Source organism: Danio rerio, chromosome 1, assembly GCF_049306965.1.
Source record: "Danio rerio strain Tuebingen ecotype United States chromosome 1, GRCz12tu, whole genome shotgun sequence".
Lineage (NCBI taxonomy): Eukaryota > Metazoa > Chordata > Actinopteri > Cypriniformes > Danionidae > Danio > Danio rerio.
This window is the reverse complement of record NC_133176.1, coordinates 18,274,334-18,297,780: the sequence shown is the minus strand read 5'-3', so window position 1 is coordinate 18,297,780 and position 23,447 is coordinate 18,274,334. Positions and strand designations below refer to the sequence as shown.

Below are 23,447 nucleotides of genomic sequence, written 5' to 3'. Positions count from 1 at the left end.
AAGCCACTTCTAATACCAAATGATCAACTAGAAGTCAAGTTATTATTTGTTGTTCCTAAAACTTGGAAATGCGACAAGACTTTTGTGAGGAAGTGTAAATTATTAATAAATTATTATAATTTGTTAATTGATTAAATATTTAATGATTAATTGTTTAAAACAATTCTAATACAAATAAAAAAATCCTCACATTATGTTTAAAAAACATGTTAAATAAACAACATAAACATATTTTAATCTTTAAATGTGAAATGTTTTAATTTCCACCCTAGTATTGTCTTCCTGGAAGAACAAAGGTACAGTAATTTATCCCCAAATGCCGTTCATTCCAGTGCAATGACTTCTTCCACCCACAAACGTGAAGTTTAATAAATAAAAAGCTCTAATCAATGTTGAGAGAGCTAAAAATATGTGCATGTAGGCTGTTTTAATATTTCTGATGATTATTTAAACATTTGCATATTATAAATGACGATAAAGTAATTACAAAGTCATTATTCTCAAATACCACATTTATAGACAGATAATAAAAATCTTGATCTATTTCTCTGTTTATCTTACCTGAAATACAGCAAAGAAGTTGTTAGCCAACAAAAAAAAAAGAGTTAAATTAAAAATATCTCATTTCCTTCTCACTTACTGGCCTTTTGTCGACTGTCTGGTTTATATAGTGAATTAACTCTACAGCAAACCCCAGCCAGGGTCCAATTTCTGACTTTTAGAAGTCGTGTAACTCAGTTTATTTACCAGTTTTAATGTGCTTAGCTGCAAAGTTGTCTGCTTATTTAAAATACAGCCGCACTGACTGATGTTTGGAAAGTAATTGGAAAAAGAAACCTGTCACTCAGTGTTCACAAGCAGAAGGCTCATAGTAGACAGCTGTGAGAGCGAGATAAGAGAGGATATAGTGGTAGAGTTTAGAAGGAAACACAATAATATACTCACTTTAACTTCATTTTAAAATGTGATAAAAAAAATCGTAAAGCAATAGTAATCCCAGAATGCTGCAGATAAGATGTGTAATGCGTCATTTAGCGTCTCTGGGTGTTTATGGTTGTTTATTGAGGAATTTAGGTGAATAAAAAGCCAAGTAAATTACAACTAAATTCTCAAACTTGAGGTCGAATAAAATTGAACACGTTTAGAACACACTGTTAATGATATTTGTAAATTATACAGCATTTAACTGTAATACGAACTCTATTTTTACTGTAGAACAGTTATGCAGTATGTTACTGTATTTTAAAGTTGCATTGTGGAAATAACTGTATATTTTACTGTAAAGATTTACAATACTCTAAATACATATTGGGCAAGATAAATGCTGCTGTAAATGTAAATGCAGTATTTTTGCTGTACTTGATTTACAGCAAATTACTGTAGTTACTACAGGAAATTGCTTATATTAAAACGGGAGTACAGAATTATACATAAAACAGTATACAAGGGAATTCACAACAAAAATTTATCATATACATTAATTATATTTTCAGCAGTTGGGATGTCTTAAGAGCTTTGGTATCACTCTGTGTAGAAGTCAGGGATCGTCATAACACATTTTTAGATCAATGAAAAATTGTTTACAATTTGGCACAGTCAGCATACGTTTTGTTTTGTGGATGCAGTACTTTCCAAATGAAATAAGATTTTTTTGTTATTTTTAAAAATCCAGAGTTGCAATCTATAAATAAAACCATTTAATCAGTTATAATGATAAATGTGTAATACACCTATACTTCAGCCTCAATGTTCCTGAAAGCAAAGAAGGTCAGGGTGCTCCAGGTTTGGCCAGCCTGGTCACCAGACATGAACATTATTGAGTATATCTGGAGTGGAATTAAGGAGAAGGCGTTGAAGATGAATCCAAAGAATCTTGATGAATGCTGGAAGTCCTGCAAGAACACTTTCTTTGCTCTTTCAGATGACTTATTAATAATAAGTTAATATTAATAATAATTAATAATTAATAATAATTAATAATTAATAAGTTATTTGAGCCATTGCAGAGATGCATGGAAGCAGTCCTCCTAGCTCATACACAATATTAATTCTTTTGCCACGGCACCATGACTTTATATACTATACCGTACATTATTTCTATTAAGTTCCAAGACTTTTGTCTAGGCAAAGTCAGACCTTACTGTCCTAATTAAATAATTAGAAATCAAGGCATGATCATATTTTATTTTGGTAAAATAAGCGTAATCTAAAGGCCTTTGCCTTTCATATAAGCCACTTCTGATACCAAATGATCATCTAGAAGTCAAGTTATTATTTGTTGTTCCTAAAACTTGGATAGGCGACAAGACTTTTGTCAGGTAGTCTAAATTACTATTCAATGATCTTTAATTTATGTAATGATTAATCCAGAGTTGGAATCCATAACTAAAACCATTATGCAATCTATATTAATAAATTTATAATACACATTAAAATAGTATTAAGGAAACATGGGACCAAAATTGTTTTGTGTAACTGCAACTGAAACCTAAATGGAGAATTCTTTCAGGCTCCTTTTTACAAAAATAATACAAGATTGAAAAACCTGCGTTAAAATTAATAATAAAATCATTGCACTGATAATATCTATGTAATATTTTCAAATTAGTTTCTTTTACTTTATTAGGAATTATGTATTTTTACTGTCTGACCAGATTTTTAAGGAAAAAAGAATGAAGGGAATGCTTGTTTCCATTTACCCATTAATTGTTATTGGAAGAACACTTTTATATGTGGTTAGGATTTTCCTAATACAATTGTTATTAAATGTTTTATCTATGATAGAAAGGCCCTTAATAGTAAGCTCTGGAAAAGAACAGATACTTATACATCTTTTCAGTTTTAATAAGGTGAAGTAATTTTGGGGAGATAAAATGAACATATTTTTCATAATCATTCAACCTAATTTTTTAAAGCAAAAGTGTTAATAAATTCACTGTTGTAATATAAATCCCTTACATGATTTAATAAGTCTGTAATAAAAATTTATTTGTTTTAACATAATCATTCCAAAATATGGACTTGTTTTCGAATAAAATATACTGAAAAATGATGCTTATAAATCAGTTTCCATGTATTCAAGGCTTGTTTATAAAAATTGGAACAGGAAATTGTTAACAGTGCAGTTATTTAAATTAGAACTGGTTCGCTATTGCATTATATAAAGAATAGTCAATGAAAACAAGATATTTAACAATTAGTTTACTTAAACACATGCATACTTTTTGACAAAAGCAATTTTTCAGTGTTCTTAAATTCAAATGAAAACTTTTTTATTCAACACCTTTTATTCAACATTTGAAAACAGTGACCTTTTTCACAGTCCACTGATGTTTTTTATAATATTCTGGAGCAGAAACATCCAAGTACTTTGCAGTCTAAAAGTGTGACCAGTGAGGCGAGTGTGTCTCCTTTATTATCATGAACCACTTTTTTTTTAAAAAATCAAAGGTCATTTGGAAGGGGAGAAAACTAATTACAAAAGCTAAGATTTAATATGCTAATTCTTAAAATATTTTTACCAACACCTGAAGGTTGTTCAAAAACATTAAAAAGCTTCAGGTGCTGCAGTACAACTATTTAAAACATTGATTGAACTTTCAAAGGATTTTGACCTCCACTGGTTTAAAATATTTTCTCTGTCTCTCTTGCCAACAGCTCATAATTAGACAATAATAATAACAAAAGGAAATTAAATCAGAAACTTATGAAGAACCAGAAAACAGTACTGTAACAGTAACTGCATATGAAGATTCTCAAGCAAGATGGAAAAGTCAAAAGGAGAGTACAAGCAGTAATGCAATGTTCCAGCATTAGGACATCTCTTAAACTGAACTAAATGATGTACCTTCTGTAAATTACTTGACAGACATGATTTTAACATCACAAGTTTAAAAGGGCATCATCTTCCCTCAGATGCAAGAACAGGACGTAGTACACTCCAAAAAACAGCTGTGACAGAATAGTCTTACTAACCTCTGAATAAATTTTTTTCAACACAAGCTCTTTAGAAGCAATGCCAAACCATATTTAAACATATTTTTGACTGCAGTTTCTAGGTAAAATGAACTTTTCAAGACTAATCAGAATTTGAACTCATGACAACCAATCACATTTTAATTATTAGTTCGATGTATATGATCACACAGTGTGATGAAGGTGGTTCCTGAAGAGTACGATATCATTGGTGTAAAACATTCAGCGTGTCGTGATCAGCTGTCAAATTCAAATCTGCTTTCCCCACAATCAATGAGTATGTTTACATGGACACCAATAATTTGATTATTACTCTATACTGTGATTAAGAGTCTACCATGTAAACAGCGATTTTTTTATTAATTTAATTCGTTTAAGGACATGTGAAGTATGCCAATTATAGTCGCAATATTGAAGTACAGTACAGACATGTAAACACCTTAATTGAACTATTATCGTCATGAAGGACTTTTCGCTGCGTTTTGTGACAGGATAGTCCACATACACACACCCACATGGCTGTTTGACACTCTTTGCACCTAGTCAGCTCAGACCACAAACACCTGCATCGTGAAGTGCGGAGGGTTTTTTTCTTCCATTCAGCACGCGGAATAAACTTCCATTAAAACTACACTCTTCCAGCAGTTCATAGTTGCATCCAATATTTCGCTTGTCACAGGGACATCAATGAAATGTTCCCCAAAGAAAGCGAAAATGCCAAACTGCAATTAAAGTCGACAATTTAAAAATGAAACACTTGAAATGACATCAAGATCTGGAGAAAATGTGAAAAGCATAGTGACGGAATGACATGAATTGAATTATGTGCTAAAACATGTGAAATTGGATCATGAAAGGAACATTCAAAAATCAACTCATGTAAACACCTTAGTCTTATTATTGTCTCAATTAGATTAAGATAAATAATTTGATTACTGATGTCCATGTAACATAGTCACTGTTTTTAAACCAATAACATTTATTTTTAACCCAGGCACATTATTGATATGTACTCCTATATGCAATTCTGGAAATTGCGAAATATATCCCAGTAGGTAAGTTTTTTGCAGTTTTTATGAATCCAACAGAGGCCGCTGTGTATGCTTTTTTTTAGATCTCAATTTTCTCTCATGAGTGCCATTTGCACCAGATCTTCTCACATAAATTCACCAGAGGGCGTTGTCGACTAAGGCCGTACTCACACTATGTACAGTTGCCTTGAACCGAGCCAAAGCACGCTTGTCCCCCCTCCCGTCTCCCCTGATGGCCCACACTCACATTACATTCGGGCCTGGGCACGCTAACGTCATCAATGATGAGCTGTTCAGTAAGCGCTTTCACCCAGCACAGTAGAGATTTCTCTAGTTATATTGTTTTAGTAGTTTGGCATGTGGTGACAAACAGTCAAATATTTAGCTGAACAGGTCTGCTACTTTTGATGCTCATAAACAGTCATAAAGTCCTTGTGTTGCAGGAAATAGGAGGTTTGCTGAAGGCACAGCTGTGGTGCAGTGAGAGGTTTGCACCTTTAATAAACTACGACAGTTTGCGTTCATTGAACAGTAAGAATGATTAATGAATCCATATGAAACAGTCTCTTAAAAGTCATGTCTTGCTTTCAATTTTGGGCTTAGGCGTGTTTTGTACTTTTGTACACACAAGTGTACTGTGTATTTCTGCGTACTTGGAATTGTTCTTCGCCAAACTTCAGCCCCGTCATCATGGTTAACTCCACTCTGCATTTCAGGTCCTTTGACATACATTCAGACCTTTAAATAGACAAAAGTAAAAGCAATTTATGGTTTATAAAATACACACTGATATCTATAAAGACAGCAATAATGATTGTTTTTAAACATAATCAAACAACATGCTATATTCACTTCAAGTACACACAATTTTGGTAACTAGAACATTGACACTATTCTTCTACCAGTTAAGCAGCCACTTAAGTTCATGTATGTCAGGGGAAGTTGATGAATTGACATGTTGTAAATGCAGAAGCTCTAAGCTTTCAACTGCAGCACAGGCCAGCATGGTGGCATCCATCACCCATCATATACCAAAAAATGATCAGTATTAAGCTGTTCAAATGACAAAATACATATTCTTACAAATTTTAAGAATCTGTCAGGAGAAGTTGATAAATTATCACAGGAGTGGCCAAACCTGTTCCTGGAAAGCCACCTTCCTGCAGATTTCAGTTGCAACCCATATCAAACACACCTGCCTGTAATTATCACATGGTGTTCGGGTCCTAATTAATTGGTTCAGGTGTGTTTGAAATGAGTAGCAACTGAAATCTGCAGGAAGGTGGCTCTCCAGGAACAGGGTTGGCCACCACTAAATAAACCTGCTGTCAATCCAGCATCTTTAATCTTTCCACTGCAGCACAAGCTAGCATGGTTGTGCCCATTACCCATCATTGATCAAACAATATGATCATTATTAAGCTCTTTAAATGACAAAATACATATTCTTACGCATATTTAGGAAATCTGTCAGGAGAAGTTGATGTATTAACAAGTTGTAAATCCAGCAGCTTTAATCTTTCCACTCCAGTACTGGCTAGCATGGTGGCGTTCCTCACTCATCATAGACCAAAAACTATGATCGTTATTAAGCTGTTTAAATGACAAAATACATACACATATTTAGGAAATCTGTCAGGAGAAGTTGATGAATTAACATGTAAATCCGGCAGCTCTAATATCTCCACTGCAGTGCAGGCTAACATGGCGGCACCCATCTACCATCATAGATCAAAAAATATGTTCATTATTAAGCTTTAAAATACACACTTAGATATTATTGAATATTAGTTCACAACATAATTAGGATAATTATCAATTTTTACAAAATAGGGGGAAAAACAATACATGCAAACTTGATGTGTCCATATGAAATTTGTAAAGCGATATGTACTAAATATTGGTCACATTACAAAACTTACATGCGGGAACAGCTGTATATTTTAAATTTAAATGTAGTACTAAGTATTAAAAGTTTATGTATGAAATGTTAACATCATGAAACTTACGACAATAATAATTTTATCTGTGTTCTCTAGTTTGTTTTGTTTTTTCGGTGCCATTGCATGTCGCACATTCATATACTGTCATTTGCGTTTGTTAAAACTTGCTCAATGTTAATGCTCTAAGGCATGGTGACACATCAGTGTGACTTTCTAAAGCTGCTTTTGAAGCTACATGTATGGTAACGTGCTTTACAAATACATTTTAAAATATGCTTGTTCAAATACACTGAATATTTTAGTAAAGAAACACCACTACTGGGATCTGCTGTGACATCCAGATCAACAGAAGTTAGCTGGATTTCATGCAGCTTGCTCAGTTGCATACCTTCAAGGCTTTGGACACATGTGTATACAGTATATAAATACAGCATATAATGTTTCTCAGAAGTGAGAGTTTACCTTTTTGTCTCAGTGCTTTTCATTGCTGTCATCATCTGACCTCAGTAGACTAACGAGTGCACAAAGTCGTGTGGTGTTGTGGATAGACTGAAAAAACAAAGAGAGTGCTGGTGGGATTTCATGAGGATTGTGTTAGACAGAAGAAGCAGCAGCTACACAGCACATCAGAGACCTTTGTTTTGTTATATGCGCAGATACACACCCTTACTCTCATAAAAAGACTGTAGAATCCTTGCTGTTTCTGATCAGAATAGACACAAAAGAAACCCACCCAGTCTGTTTCTGGACCATGGAGCTTTATTGTGCTTAACAAAAGCATCAATCGGAACTGTTAGACAGCAGTTAGTATTGTTTTAATGGTAGCAGGCAGTCAGTTAAATGCGTATCTGAAGATTACATTATTGCAAGTGATCTGACCCATGAACCACATTAAAGTTATTGTTTATTGTGCCTTTTAGTATGGTGGGCGAGAGAGATCAATGTGTCGCAACTTAAAAAAAAAACATCTTTATCGATTTGACTGCACGTGTTGCAAAACATTACATTGCAAACACAAATAGAAACGGAGCTGCAATTACTCACAACACATCCACATTTTGATCGGAAAACACAAAAACAAAAAACAAGACTGAAGTTAGCACATTGTATTTATTGTATTATGTTGTTCTTCCCATCTTTAGCCACAAACAGGGCCAGAATAATTGAGTGTGTGCGAAGAACAACCGTATAAGTCCAAAAACAATCATGTGACATAAATTGTATTTGTGAACTTTCTATACAAAAACAGTTTGGGAATATTTTCGCAAGACCAAGAGTCTGGATTTTAAACCTTAAAATAGCATCATGCGGGAAAAAAAAGTTTATGTCCACCAAGAAGTATTGCTGTCATGTTCACTTTGGACATTAAAAGGCAAATCTTCTACAAAAAAAGGAGAGCCTACATAAACAAATGGAAGGACAGAGTAAGGAAGGCTTTGAGGGATGCTGGCAAACCATATTTATATCGAAAACCAACAAAAACCAGGGAAAATCCACCAAAAGAGGTGAGTGGTAGAACCGTATATGTGATTTGATCTCTCTCGCTCTCTGAACAAGCTGAGGGGCGCTAGACAGCACAAAAACAGTTAACCTGTCAAAAGAAACCACATACCATATATTATAAAGCTGTATCATTGCATATTTCCTGTCAGACCTGTGTAGACTACGACAAGCAGAGTTTATTTGTTCAAATGTTTATTTATATTGTGGGTCTGTGGAGCGTGAAAACAGCTTGTATTATATGCACAGGTGCGCTGTAACAATTAACGACAATATTTAGCTATGATGTATGTCTGCATTTTATTTATTTATTGTTGCATTTATTTATGTATTACTTATTGGTAATAATGGCCAGCAGCTAGCTCTCTGCAACTCTCTCGTGTTCGCCCACTTAAGCGAAGCAGTGCCTGGTCAGCACCTAGATAGGTGACCACATGGGAAAGCCAGGTTGTTGCGAAAGTGGTGTTAGTGAGGCCAGCAGGGGGCGCTGGACCTGTGGTCTGTATGGGCCTAACGCCCCATTATATTGAAGGGGACTCTATAATGCTTAGTGAGCGCCATCTTTCGTATTAGACGTTAAACTGAGTTTCTGTGGTGTTAAAAATCCCAGCATGTAATTTGAAAAGAGTAGAGATTTACTCCGTCATCTTGGCCAAATTTGCCCACTGGCCTCTGTCCATCATGGCCTCCTAATCATCCCCATGTCATAATTGGTCTCCTCTCCACCAATCAGCTGGTGTGTGGTTTGCGATCTGGCACAATATGGCTGCCGTTAAGTCATCCAGGTGGATGCTGCACAGTGGTGGATGAGGAGATTCCCCCTAATGTGTAAAGCGCTTTGACTGTCCAGAAAAGCTCTAAATTAATGTAAGGATTTATTATTTTTAATTATAATTATTGTTAATAATTGCTTGTTATTGCCTGTACTGTAATGTCTATGCATCATACATTGTTAATACTGTTTTTAAATAATAATAATTATATTTATTAAAGTAAACTTGAAAGAAATGCTTAATATTAACCTGAAGTTTCTGTTAATATATTAAAACTAAGATAAAGAAATCAGATCTTTAGTGATTTAAAGTGATGTGATGAATTGGAGTTATACTGTTATTCCACACTAACTGGACCTACACCTTTCTTCCTTTGATTTTTAATACTGACACTGAAAAATGATATCTCTTTAGAATTGAGAAGATGTTGTTGTCTATCTTCAAGTAAAATAAAATATATAATATGATGTTATAATGTTATAAAATGTGAAAATATGGACTTATATGATTCTTCGTCTTAAGACCTCAAATGATTTAATCTTATTCTTATTTGCAATTTATTTTGACCTGGTTTTAACAATTAATAGATTGTTGCAAATTTATTTTTGTTAACCTTGAAATTGTATTTAGTTAAGGACATTAAGCTCAGCTTTCTTAAATTATAGTTGAATACTGAACTAAATTGGTTGAAAGAAAGAAAGAAAGAAAGAAAGAAAGAAAGAAAGAAAGAAAGAAAGAAAGAAAGAAAGAAAGAAAGAAAGAAAGAAAGAAAGAAAGAAAAAGAAAGAATACCAGCCAAAGTTGCTCTACGTCTGTGTCAAATTCCATAGTAATGTACGTCTTGTCTTCGAAATACCCAGGATTTGTTTTGGATAACCAGCTACACAGCTGGGGTTTATAGATCATATTGCTCCCACAACCTTTTCTTACTGACCTCTGACTGGTAACACCAAGGAAATTTGATTCTGTCCAATGTATTCTTTCAAGGAAGTGATCCTGTAATCATATGACCACCCAGAACTTTTCTTCTTTTCTCAACAACTCACCAAGGTGAACAGATTTTGTGTGTCTTACAAATATTTAGGTATACCAGGCATGATCTGAAGAGGAAAAACTAAACATGGGAGTCTTTTGGGTCTCTACTAACTGTCCATGGCACAGTTTTCATTATTAATGCTGACTGATTTCTAATTCTACAATTCTGAGTGCCATCCTGCATTGGTGAAATCCAATTAGAGCCCTAAAACTACCCTTCCGACAACCCTCTTCAAAACTGACACAGTAAAATGTGACACAAATCTGATTTTCTGAGTAACGCTTTTGTCTATATTGTAAACTAAACATGGAATCAAGGTCTGAGATTATGTAAAGGTCATATTTCTTTCAGAGCTTATTTTCTCTCATGCAGAAAGTCTGCTTTTCTGCTATCACTATATAAAGCATCCCTGCCATAATTCTGAATTGGTTGTTTTGTCCCCCTTTGGAAATCAATAAAAACAAACATTTATTCTGTAGACTCCTTCTGTGTTGTGCTTCACCTTGACCTTTGCCAAGTGTTTTGAGGGACAGGCCGTGGCAGAATAATCAGTCCTTTGTCTCGATGTGTTGATGAGGGACTATTGATCGAACTGAATTGATAAGGTCAGGCCCTGGGCAGACATACACCTCTTATTAACTAAGCAATGGAGTACAAGTATCTCTCATTTCTCAGTGAATGCTGGTAATTGTAAGAATTAGTGACAAGCAGCTAACAGCCAGATACTTTGTGTTCTATATGTAATCAAAACAGTTTGTGCTGTAACTGGCCAATTTATTAGGTACAACTTACTAGTACCAGGTTGGACCCCACTTTGCCTTCAGTACTGCCTTAAATCCTTGTTGGCTTGATGGATTCACTACGATTCCTAAGTAGCCTATCCACTTCAATGTTGGACGTGTTGTGTGTTCAGAAATGCTCTTCTGCATACCTCGGTTGCAACGAGTGGTTGTAAGAGTTACTATTGCCTTTATCTCAGCTTTGAATCAGTCTGGCCATTCTCCTCTAACCTCTGACATCAACAAGGCATTGGCACCCACAGAACTGCTCATTGCATATTTTCATTATTTCTGACCATGTTCTGTAAACCCTAGAGATGGTTGTATTTGAAAATCTTAGTAGATTAGCAGTTTCTGAAATACTCAGATCAGCTCGTCCGGCACCAACAACCATTCTGTGTAAAAAAAGTCACTTAAATCACCTTTCTTCCCCATTCTGATGCTTGGTTTGAACTGCAGCAGATCGTCTTGACCATATCTACATGTCTAAATGCATTGAGCTGCTGCCATGCTGATTAGAAATTTGCATTAACAAGCAGTTGAACAGGTGTACCTAATAAAGTGGCCGGTGAGTGTACATTACCAAATGCCACTAAATCCTTTATTCAGTTGTTGCACTAAAACAGTTCTTTCAGGAACAAAATTAATGGCTTTCTGAATTTAGAGCTGCTAGCACACCACTTAACTGCTTCTGTTATGCTTTTTTACTTCTACAAGGTGAAAAAAAAGAGAAATAAGCTGGTCCAAATTCATTGTGTCTTTTTGAGTCACTGAATTATTCACTCATGATGCACATTTGTTCAAAACACTGATTAATGCAGGAAGTAAACACCATTACTCTGTTGCTCAGAAAGACATTTGTATCATTCGTCCTATTTTTCATATTAGCTAAGCAACATCACCCAAGTGCTGTTTCTGTCCCAGATAACACGAGTGCACATGAAATATTTATTTTATAACCGTTAATTTCATACGAATGTAATATTCTGGTATATTTTAGACCACTTTGTTTTTTCCCTCAGTTTTGTTGATGAAAATTTTATCAGAACTGTTGTGTGTCTCCTTTTACATTCTGTTCAATTTCTGAATTAAGCTGTGCTATTAACGGATAATGTGAATCAATTATTCAAACTGGCCATTCAAATACAGAGCTGTTTACTTTCTTGCTGAATGAATCAGTCATTTGAAAAAATCTAATGAATGACTCAATGGCTTACGCATAAGACATTTACCTACTGCCATTTTTGTATTTCTTTCTAGGGCTTCTTTTTTGTCATGTCTATATGACACTTTTCACATGAGGCCAATTCATAAAACTTTAAACTACTTTTACCATTCTTTTACAAAAGTATTGAATGGTAAAAAGTAGTTTCCAAATAAAAATAATAAGTGGATTATGTCTTAAATTAAATGTAATGCAATTCACTCAGTAATAACTTCTTGTTTATTGAACTGTCACATAAAGTGTCTGTTGGCCACGGCTCCTCGTGACATTGCTTAATTTGGGGATTGTAATAGGATTTATAGAATTATGTGTGAAAGAATGATGTGTGAAAAAAGCAGTAAAATATGCAATGCTTAAAGTGGAGACTATAAATAATCTCTGTACTGAGAGACTGAGATAATATGAAAGAGCAGAGACAAGTGTGTTGGGGCAGAGATCACAGCCCCGCTCCCTCCACTGTGATCTTTAATGTCTCTAATGAGCTTTGTGCTCCTGGTTAGTAAAAGCCTCACACTTTCACATTAAGCTTTCAGGTCAACCACAGTATCTCCAGGCCAAGGAGCTCCTGATCACACATACATGCAAAAATAATATTCATTATCCACTGGATTTTGTATGTGAGCGCTCCGTTGCTAGCATAAGTCTTTGTCTATGTAGGTTAAGTAGATTTTTGATTAAAAAAATCACCAGGTTAGAAATGGAAACTTTTCCTCCTCCTTGTGCTCTGAATTTCAAGTGTGAAATCCAATAGCAATTCCATTTGCTGAAGTAACAAATCAGCACAGCTCTGTTCAGAACCTAGTGAGCTGTCTTGCTTCCCTCAGACTTCAGCTCACTTCAGGCAGCATCCTAAAGGCTGTGGCACCATAAGGCAAAAGCAAGGCTCCAGTGTGAAGAATTTCGGAGGTAAAGGATCAGCACTGTAAACATTGCAACAACATGCTGTTGCCTTCATTTCAAAATGCAGATATGGTGTAAAGATCACTTTAATATCATTCAGTCAAGTTTAATTTAAACAATTAAAAGCATATTAAGCATCAAACAAAATCATAATCTCTTTTAAGAGTAATAAAGCCAGGGCTTAAATTGTGCTGAAACATGCTGGATCAGGATCCGGCACTGCTGAAATCTGATCCGACACCTCATTTTACCGATCCCCCTATTCAACCGCCCTCCTCTTCTGTCGACTGATCACTTTCACTGATACCTCTACATCCTTGGTTTACATGCCGGATCTGTTACCCGGATCTGTTCTGGGACCTCGCAATTCACAATTTAAGCACTAAATAAAGCTTAAGTGTCCCCCTAAGCTTCAGTTCCTGGCACAAGGTAAACACCATGAGGACACTTCCCTGTTTCAGCCTAAGAAACGCATGAGCGATAATACAATGCAGTCCTCTGTAGCACACCCTCACACCTTGTCTGTAATAGTGTCATGGTACTAAAACATTAAAAATGTCCATTTCCTGCTAACATTTAAGCAATGTTGATTGTGTTCTTAAACACCACTGATTTGCCATGCTATTAACCACTGCTCAACAGAAATGACTGTGATTGGCAGTGAAGGTCTTCAGTTCACTGGAGAATTTTAAAGCCGCAAAAATCAGTCGATTCATCAGTTGATCGCTCGTCTGGGTTTGCGCTCGGTAAACATCGGTGAAGTGCAGTTAACTGATGACCTTCATGGCCAATCACGGCCATTTCTGTTGAGCACTGGTGAATACTATGGGAAACCATCTTTGTTTAAGAACCCGCTCAATAGTGCTTAAATGTTATTGGGAAATGTACTTTTTTATTTTAGTATCAAAATTCAGTATCGTGACAAGTCTAATATAGTAAAAGAATCAGTTTATCAACTTGAGTTTGATAAATGCCATCTAAAATGTGTGTCTGGGAAAAAAAAAACGCTAGCTAACTGGTGCCATTTCCCTTAACTTAGCTAAAAATGAGGTCGGATATCGCTTTTATATTTTCACTCTCGATTTAGAATGGACCTTCTGGTCACTCGGAAAGCAGTAAAGTGATGAATTTGTGTCACTTTCTTTTCACTGATAAGGTATACAGCCAAGTACACAATAAAATGCCATCGCAAACACTTTTCCTCTGTGACTCCAAATGATGCTTCTGAGTTTCTTCCCACCACAGCCTCGCTCTCGCTTTTAAAACGTCGGCCATGTGAAATCAGTTTATTCACTTCAATTGTGACTGGTCCAAAAAGCTGTGCTTGTAAGCATTAAAATGAATATAGACAACTGCTGTATGTGTGTTTTGTGCTTACTTATAAGGAACTAACTGTCTAATTTAGCACGTACAAACTAATCTAAACCTTATTTTAAATAAGTAAACTAAAACAAGGATGTTTGTTCACTCATTCAATCAATCAATCAATCAATCGTTCTTTCATTTAATCATTCATTCATTCAGTCATTCAATCATTAATTCGTTTATGTATGAACTTATGTTTGTTTGACAGATATTTTTATCAAAAAAGGTTTTACAAGTGACTAGTGCAATTCAATACAAATAGCGATAGCAGTATTCCAAAATAGGTACAAAGTACCACACATTAAAACTTCACAAGAATTTGTTTTGTGTGTTTGTATGTCTAATAGACATCAAATAGACATTTAAACAATATAAAGACTAAAAGGAGGCATAATTTGGTCTGCAAGTGAAAATCAAATAGACATCAAACAAATGTACATACATAGACAGGTCATCAAATACACAGGAACAAACGACTGCCCATTTGTTCATTTGGCCACAGCCATATCACCCTGCAACTCAAGACTGGTTACTCACTTAAGCTAGGCAGGGCTGAGCCTGGTCAGTGCCTGGGTCTGTGTGGGTCCTAATGCCCCAGTATAGTGAAGGGGACACTATACTGTCAGTCAGCACCATCTTTTGGATGAGATGTTAAACCGAGGTCCTAATTCACTTTGATCATTAAAAATCCCATGGCAAAAGAGTAATTCTGTAATTCTGGCCGGTGTTCTGGCCAAATAAATTACCTGAAGTATGTTAGAATTTATTAGTTGCATATATATATATATATATATATATATATATATATATATATATATATATATATATATATATATACGACTATATAAATTCACAATACATATTTAGTCATGTTTTAGCCAAGAGGCCTAAGCACGCTTGTCCCCCTCCCATCTCCTATGACAGCCCACACTCACACTGCATTCGCGCCTTACGTCATCGATGATGAGCTGTTCAGAAGCGATCTCGCACAGCACACTGGAGATTTCTTTAGTTTTATCGTTTTAGTCGTTTGGCATGCAATGACACACACTCAAATATTTCGCCGAACAGATGAGCCACTTTTGACGCTCATAAACCATCATAAAGTCCTTGTGCTGCAGGAATTAGGAGGTTTGCTGAAGGTGCAGCTGTCGTGCAGTGAGGGGTTTGCGTCTTCTTCTTTTTTTATTTACTTTTTTTATTTATACAGGGACAATGTACAACATGACATGTTGTGCCAGAGTTAGCTATAAAGCTAATTTACATCTGTAGGGCAGGAAGTAACAAATTTAACACTTATAACAAATACAATATACACTTACAGTACAATAAATACAATACATCATTGTCAATAAAATGAAATCAAATCAGTGGCTGCATATTTGATTTTGTTTTAGCCAGATTTTAAGAACAGTTTTAAAATTTTTAAAATTGCCGCTCTCTCTGATATACACTGGTATATTTTTTCCATCTTTCTGCTGCTTTAACTGAAAAAACTGATTGTCCAAAAGCAGTTCTCTTTAGTTTAACTGAACAATCACCTCTAACAGATGACCTAGTCTGTCTTATATTGTCCTTGCCGACAATCACACATTGTTTGAGGGGTGGTGGTGCAAGATCATGAAATATTTTATACATTAAACACACATCAGCATAAAATAGGAAACTGTCAAATGTTAGTAATTTTTGTTGTGCAATACAGTTGCAATGATGAAAGCTCCTTGGCTTTTTGGCTAAAATTTTAACAGTTTGTTTATATATAACATACAATGGTTTTAATGTTGTAATGTTCGTATGCGACCAGCTTGTAGCACAATAAGATAAATGAGGTAAAATCATTGTATTCATAAAAAGTTTAGCAGCAGCCATAGGTAACTGATGCCTAATGTTTCTATAGATCCTTAGGCTTGCTCTAGCACTTTTGGAAACCTTCTTAATGTGTTTTTTAAAATTTAAATTGGAGTCAATAATTATACCTAAATATTTAAAATGATCAACAATATTTATTACTTCTCCATTAACTAAAATATCTGAGCAATGCTCCTCATTTTTCTTAATTGAAAAAAACATTCCCACAGTTTTACTTACATTGAGGGTAAGACATGAACGATATAACCAATCTGAAACCTTTTTGAGTGCAGCAGTTACTTTTTTAGCAGCATGTTTTTTGGTTTTAGCGTGAGTATGTACTACCATGTCGTCTGCATACATTTGAACCTGAACTTCTGGACACACTGTAGGCAAATCATTAATGTATAAACTAAACAAAATTGGTCCAAGAATTGATCCTTGTGGAACTCCAAAATTACAATAGATGTATGGTGAGCATGCACCATTAATTCTTGTACATTGCTTTCTTGATTTTAAATATGACTCCATCCATGATAATGCGTTAACAGAAAAATTAAACCTTAATAATTTAGATAAAAGTATGTTGTGGTTAACATTATCAAAGGCCTTTTTAAAATCAAGAAAGACCGCCCCAACAACTGTAATCTTAATAATCTATGACAGTTTGTGTTCATTGAACAGTGAGAATAATTAATAAATCCATATAAAACAGTCCCTTAAAAGTCATGTCTCTTCTTCAGTTTTGGGTTCAGGCATGTTTTGCACTTAAACAACAAACGTACCACGCCAAAGCCCAAGTGAACTGCGCTCTGGCACACCTCTTCCAACTGGGCCAGGGCCGGCCAACTGAACCGTGCCTGAGCCCAATTCAGAGCACTCACCCTACTCAATTGATCCAGGAAACAAGCCTGGGCACGGTTCAGATAGCATAGTGTAAGTAGGCCCCTAATTTACAGAACATGACAAAACCGACCAATATATCACTGAAAACACTGAAAATTTCATTAAAAGTCACTTTGTTTAAAAGTATAAATAAACAGAAAATACAGGACTAGTTAACCAATATTTTTTACAGTTCATTATTTTCTGTAAATATAGTTTTTTATTTATTTATTCATTTTCTTTTTGGCTTTATTAATCTGGGGTCGGCACAGCAGAATGAACCGCCAACTTATCCAGCATATGTTTTATGCCAGTGGTCACCAAACTTGATCCTGGAGGGCCGGTGTCCTGCAGATTTTTGCTCCAACCCTAATCAAACACACCTGAACAAGCTAATCAAGGTCTTACTAGGCATATTTGAAACATCCAGGCAGGTGTGTTGAGGCAAGTTGGAGCTAAACACTGCAGGGAGACTGGCCCTCCGGGACCGAGATTGGTGACTAATGTTTTATGCAGTGGATGCCCTTCCAGCCACAACCTATCTCTGGGAAACCCACTCATTCAGACTCATACACTATGGACAATTTAACCTACCCAATTCACCCTTTCCGCATGTTTTTGGGCTGTGGGGGAAACCGGAGCACCCGGTGGAAACCCACGCGAATGCAGGGAGAACATGCAAACTCCACACAGAAACGCCAACTGACCCAGCCGTGGCTCGAACCAGCGACCTTCTTGCTGTGAGGTGACACAGCACTACCTACTGCGCCATCGCATAGCCACATAGTATATTATTTTTAAAATAAATTAAATACGTGGTAGCATACCATGTTGCAACGATGTAATGCAATTTTGTTTGCTCATATCTTCTGACTTCACTGATATGCCGAACCACAGACTTAAGCAAAAGATTTACCCAGGTCGCACAGTTCATACTAAATTTTTTTTCTTTCAGAATCATTCATACTTACAGTCCAGTAATGTGCCTATGATACCCTAAAATGCTCTCAGTGTTGGCAGCTCACTGTGGTTTTTGAACAGTGAGTGAGATCGATTGGTTTAAAAGCTGCCTTTTGGGATCGCGAAGGAAACAACAGTGGTCTTTCATAAGGCATATCAAAGAAGCCTGTTCGCAGTGTCATTACCTTTTTATGGCTTTTCTCTGTGTGAGTGTGTGAGAAAGTCTACCATTTAATTTACATCAAAAGTGCTTGGCTTGCCGTCGGTCGTGGCTGTTGACAGTGAAGAAGACTTCAAGCCTTCTGCTGCTGTGTGCATTCTGAAACAACATGGAAAGTTGGAGTCATGCTTTTTAGTTCTGAGAGGTTGTGATTTATTGATTAAGGAGATCATGTTTTATTCAGGCGAAGGAGATGGAGAGCATGTGCGTGTGTGTAGATGGTATGTGTGTGTTCTGGCAGAGGACGGTTGCTAGTGGGATATGATATGGTTATATAGAGACATGAAACTAAACAAAGTGAAATGGTGTGTGTGTGTGTTTGTGTGTTAGTTGTCAAGGTCTATTTGCGTCGGGTGCTAACAGCTTAATTGTAATGCACTGCATCTTGTCTCTATATATCTCAAAATGAATGTGCGCTGCCAGTTACTTAAATGGAGTTCATGTATTGGGATTTACATCATTTCCCGGAAGTCATCAAACCATTACACTCTCTCTCTGAAATCAAAGTACAAAAGCTGACTCTAGAGAGGTACCTTTTCAAAAGGTACATATTAATACGTAAAAAGATATAATGTGTCCCTTATAATACCACACACATACAAAAGTTTACCTTAAGGTAGTGTTTTTCCCTCTCTCTGTTTAAAATTGTTCCCTAAGGGTGTTTGCCCTATTTAGTTTGGTTAAATTACATTAGAATTCATTTTCCCTATATTGGTGTGGTTCAAAGCAAGTGTGAATGTAGCAAGCAAACCAAAAGCAGACCAAAATAGCATACCAAGACCTCTTTGAAAAGGAAGCGTCATGAAAACAAACACCATGGAAGTCAATGGTTACAGGATTACAGTTTGCTTCAAAATATCATCTTTTTGTGTTCAACAGAAGAAACTCATAAAGATTTAAAACAAGTGAAGGGTGCAGATGATTTCAGAATTTTCATTTTTATGTAAACTATCCCTTTAATTAAAAACATTTCTGAATTATTTATAATTTTTTTTTTTTGGCTTAGTCTCTATTTCAGGGGTCGCCACAGTTGAATGAACTGGCAATTATTTCAGTATATGTTTTATGACGTGGATGCCCCTTCAGTCGTGTTACAGCCTTACTCCAAAATGGATTAAATGTATTTATTACCTCAAAATTCTACACACAATACCCTATAATCACAATGTGAAAAACACAGGGAGAACATGCAAACTCCACACAGAAATGCCAACTGACCCAGCCGAGGCTCAAACCAGCACCCTTTTTGCTGTGAGGCAACCGTGCCACTCATTGCGCCACTTAGTCGCTAAATATATATATGAGCATGGCTATCAGCCAACTGACCCAGCCGAGGCTGGAACCAGCGACCTTCCTGCTGTGAGGTGACAGCAACCTACTGTGCCACCGCCAAATGCTATTTAAAAACAATTAAATATCTTTACGACTAAATGTTTTACAGTGGTCGAAATAAGTCTTTGAAAATAAAACCCCATCGTGCACCAGGCTTAACACTCTAAATAACTGCAATTTTGGTTTGTTCGTGCACAGATGTCCTAGTTTGCTAATAATTAGACAGTAAAGATGGTGGCATGTGGGGGTGAGATTTGACTTTAATTAATGCAAAGCTGAGTTTCCGAAAGACTAGAATCAAGCAGTGTTTGTAAAGACTGCACATGTGGAATCCCTAGTGAGAGGGATCAGTGCAGACTAACTGCTTAAGTGGCTCTTCGGGGGTTTATGAAGACGCAGATTCTCCCCTTACTAATTCTCATTGTGTCTTATGAGGGTCTTATGAGACATGCAGAGCACTACAGCTATGAAAACGCTGGAATCTTGAGAGGTCAAATGGGCTGATGAGATCAGACCCATTCAGAGCTGCATTCCTCTCTCTGATACTCATCCATTTCCTCTTTCATAATTAAACCTTTGAGATCATGCCAGAAGATGAAACACAGCAGTGGGTCTGTTGTTTGAAGAGGATTTAGTGAACACAAAAGCTATACACAAATCATTTGGCGCATTGCATCTGCTTGGGAGAGAGATTGTTTTGGTGATGGAAATAGTTTATAAAAAATCCCCACATGGTGTTAAAATTCAAGCGTGTGCACGATACGCTCCTAATCCAAGCATGCAAATCCACACCGAAAATGCTCCTTTTGTGGATAATCCACACTTTCTGACATAGAGATTATGGCATAGAGGAAATGCCAACAAGCATTTTGCCTGCTATGGACAGGAACTTTTGAGTTTAAAAATGTCCTTGAGTTAAGAAGTTGTATTTTTAGCTTGAATTTGCTTACAAGAAACTTAAAATAGAGGTGTCTTAAGTGTCACAAAATATTTTCATGCTTGTACTGTATATGCACTGTACAAACTTACTTTGATCCACTCATTTTTTATACTTAAAGATACTGAATCATTTTTAAACTTCTGATTTTTTTTAATACTTAAAGAAATAAGTAAATGTTACTAAAGTAATTGATTAAAATAATTATAAACTATTGTCATAAACAGGGCTTGACATTAATACCCGCCAACCTGCCAAATGCGGGTAGATTTCAGTAGTGGCGGGTAAGACAGACACTCCCACTAGCCACTTTGGCTGGTTGAAAAAAAATTTTCCTGGATAATAATTCTTAAAAGCAGGGTTCGATAATAAGGATGGTCCAATATGCATGCAAAGGTGATCTTAGAATAGAGAAGCAACACGACTGATAAAAATAATTTGTGCAAGTAATATAAAGAAAGTGAATACCAAATATGAGGATAATCACTCGCGCTAACAGCTGAGGTTGTGTGCGTGACTGTTTAAAACGTGCGCGCTCCCGTTTCCTTGCGTGAAGCAACTGTGCCTAGAAACACAACTGATGTGATCAGTTTTCTTTCAAATAGACTAGACAAATGAACATCTCACAGTCCTGCTGCTTTTAAGAGTTCTAGATTTGTCTTATTGTTTGAAGCACTGGTTGCTTTTGCTTTAACCATTCTTTAAAACAGATTATTTATAGGTCTAACATTAACCGTGTGTGTGTGCTCATCCTTTTATTATCACACAGTATGTTTTTTACTTGCTTTCTTCGTTATTATTGTTTAATTATCATTTTTTTTTACATTAACATTGCTTTAATGGAAGGTATAACTTCCCATTTATGTGTAGTTAACTGGTGATCTGGAACCCTTAGGCAAGACAGATTACTGTGCATATGTTTTGTTAAATAAAAAGTATAGCATTTTGCTTGTTTTGGCACATTTAAAATTTGTCATTAAGAAATAATCAATTGTTTATGTTTGGTCAGAGATAAATCCTTCATTTTGAGCTCTGAAAATTATGTGAAAGAAAAACTAATTGTAATATATGAAACCATGAACCATTTGCTCATGATTATTGAGCTCATACACGACACACAAAAAGTGAAATGAATGAGGAGGCATGTGGAGATAACACAAAATCTAAATCAAGTAAATTTTAGCATGTCAAAGTCATATTTAAGTGTATAAAATATATTTTCCCAACAATAAAATTGTGGCTAGTGAAAATGGCGACTGGCTAGTAATGTTGTAAAACTACTAGCCACAGTGACGGCAATCAAAAAAGTTAATGTCAAGCCCTGGTTATGAATCAAATTTTGTGAATTTAATAATTTTTTTTACCAATGCAATGGTTATTTAAAATAATTCATTCATTCATTTTCCTTTGGCTTAGTCCCTTATTATCAGCGGTTGCCACAGCAGAATGAACCGCCAACTATTCCGACATATGTTTTAAGTAGCGGATGTGTTCTAAATCGATGATGCAAAAAAAATTACATTTCATTTACACTCTGTACAAACAATGCACATATACAATACCTGACAAAAATCTTGTCACCTATCCAAATTTTAGGAACAACAATGATTAAGGATCATTTGGCAGAAGTGGCTTATATGAAAGGCAAAGGTCTCTAGATTACGCTTCTTTTACCAAAATAAAATATGATTATGCCTTGATTTTTTAATTATTTAATTAGACCTGTCAGTTAGTGTATTGTTTCCAGTATTCAGTTCCGAGTAAGGGACATCCAATATTTTGTTTTTACAGTGTTCACAGCTGTGTAAATCATTGAAAAAATGTAATCAGAGATGATTCCTTGGATTTACTCAAATTCTTTTACGTTAAGTAGTTGTAAAAATTTTATTGTGTTGAATTTAAACAAACAAATTAAGAAGAACATTATTAAACTTAATTTGTTTGTTTAAATTCAACACAAATAAATTGTTTGCAACAGTTCTGCATTAACACTTTTTTCAGTGTACCGATGTTAAAAGCAAACTGATGTTTCTGATATGGACATCTATTATCCAACAAGGGAAAACGTCCTTGCATTATTATGTGAAGGTTAAAATGCACTGTGTATGTTTGTTTAATTCGTTTAGGTATTTTAATCACTTTTAGCTTCAGAATTAGACAAAGAGTCTATTTTGTTCAAGCAAAATGAAACTACACAGTCTGTAGATGTAACAGCCAGGCCAGGTTCTCCTTGCTCACAGTCACCTCAATCACTCCGATCACCATAACCTGAATTTTGATTTGCCCCCACAACTGCATGTCATCCCCAGCCATTCACACCAGTCCCATGAATACCTGCACATCAGCTCACTCAGAGTCTGGCCTCATGGACTGACAGAAGGACAAACGCACATGGTCAACGATATCTAGAATTTATTAAAGTTACTTAACTGTCTCATTTCCATTTGATCTCCACTATTCCTCATCTTTTTCCTTACTAGTGTGATTCCCTCCTGGTCTCGTCTGGTGTCAGTTCTTCCGATCCCTCCATAATCCTCCAGTCCCTCTATATCATTTGATCCACATCTAAACTTCCAAGCTACAATAGACTTTTTTGGTCATGCTTTTCATCTACCACAATATATAAATAAACTGTTTACATAACTGACAGTTCTGGTCTGTCCTCCTTTTGTGATCATAGAGCAACATAGGAAGAAAACAAATAAACTAAATAGAGCTTATGAATTGAAAGGTGACCT

The 23,447-nt window shown here is 35.7% G+C and overlaps 1 long non-coding RNA gene across 1 annotated transcript in view; it reads right to left on the bottom strand.

The window, feature by feature from the left end:
* Positions 1-3,187: 3,187 nt before the first annotated feature.
* The window catches only part of LOC141385540 (uncharacterized), a 52,020-nt gene continuing 31,760 nt past the window's right edge, over positions 3,188-23,447 (bottom strand). Inside the window, exons 2-4 of the long non-coding RNA XR_012405900.1 lie at positions 7,412-7,498; positions 6,459-6,599; positions 3,188-5,744 (exon numbers count right to left, since the gene is read on the bottom strand). This is a non-coding gene — a long non-coding RNA (uncharacterized lncRNA). The remainder of the gene's footprint in view (positions 5,745-6,458; positions 6,600-7,411; positions 7,499-23,447) is intronic.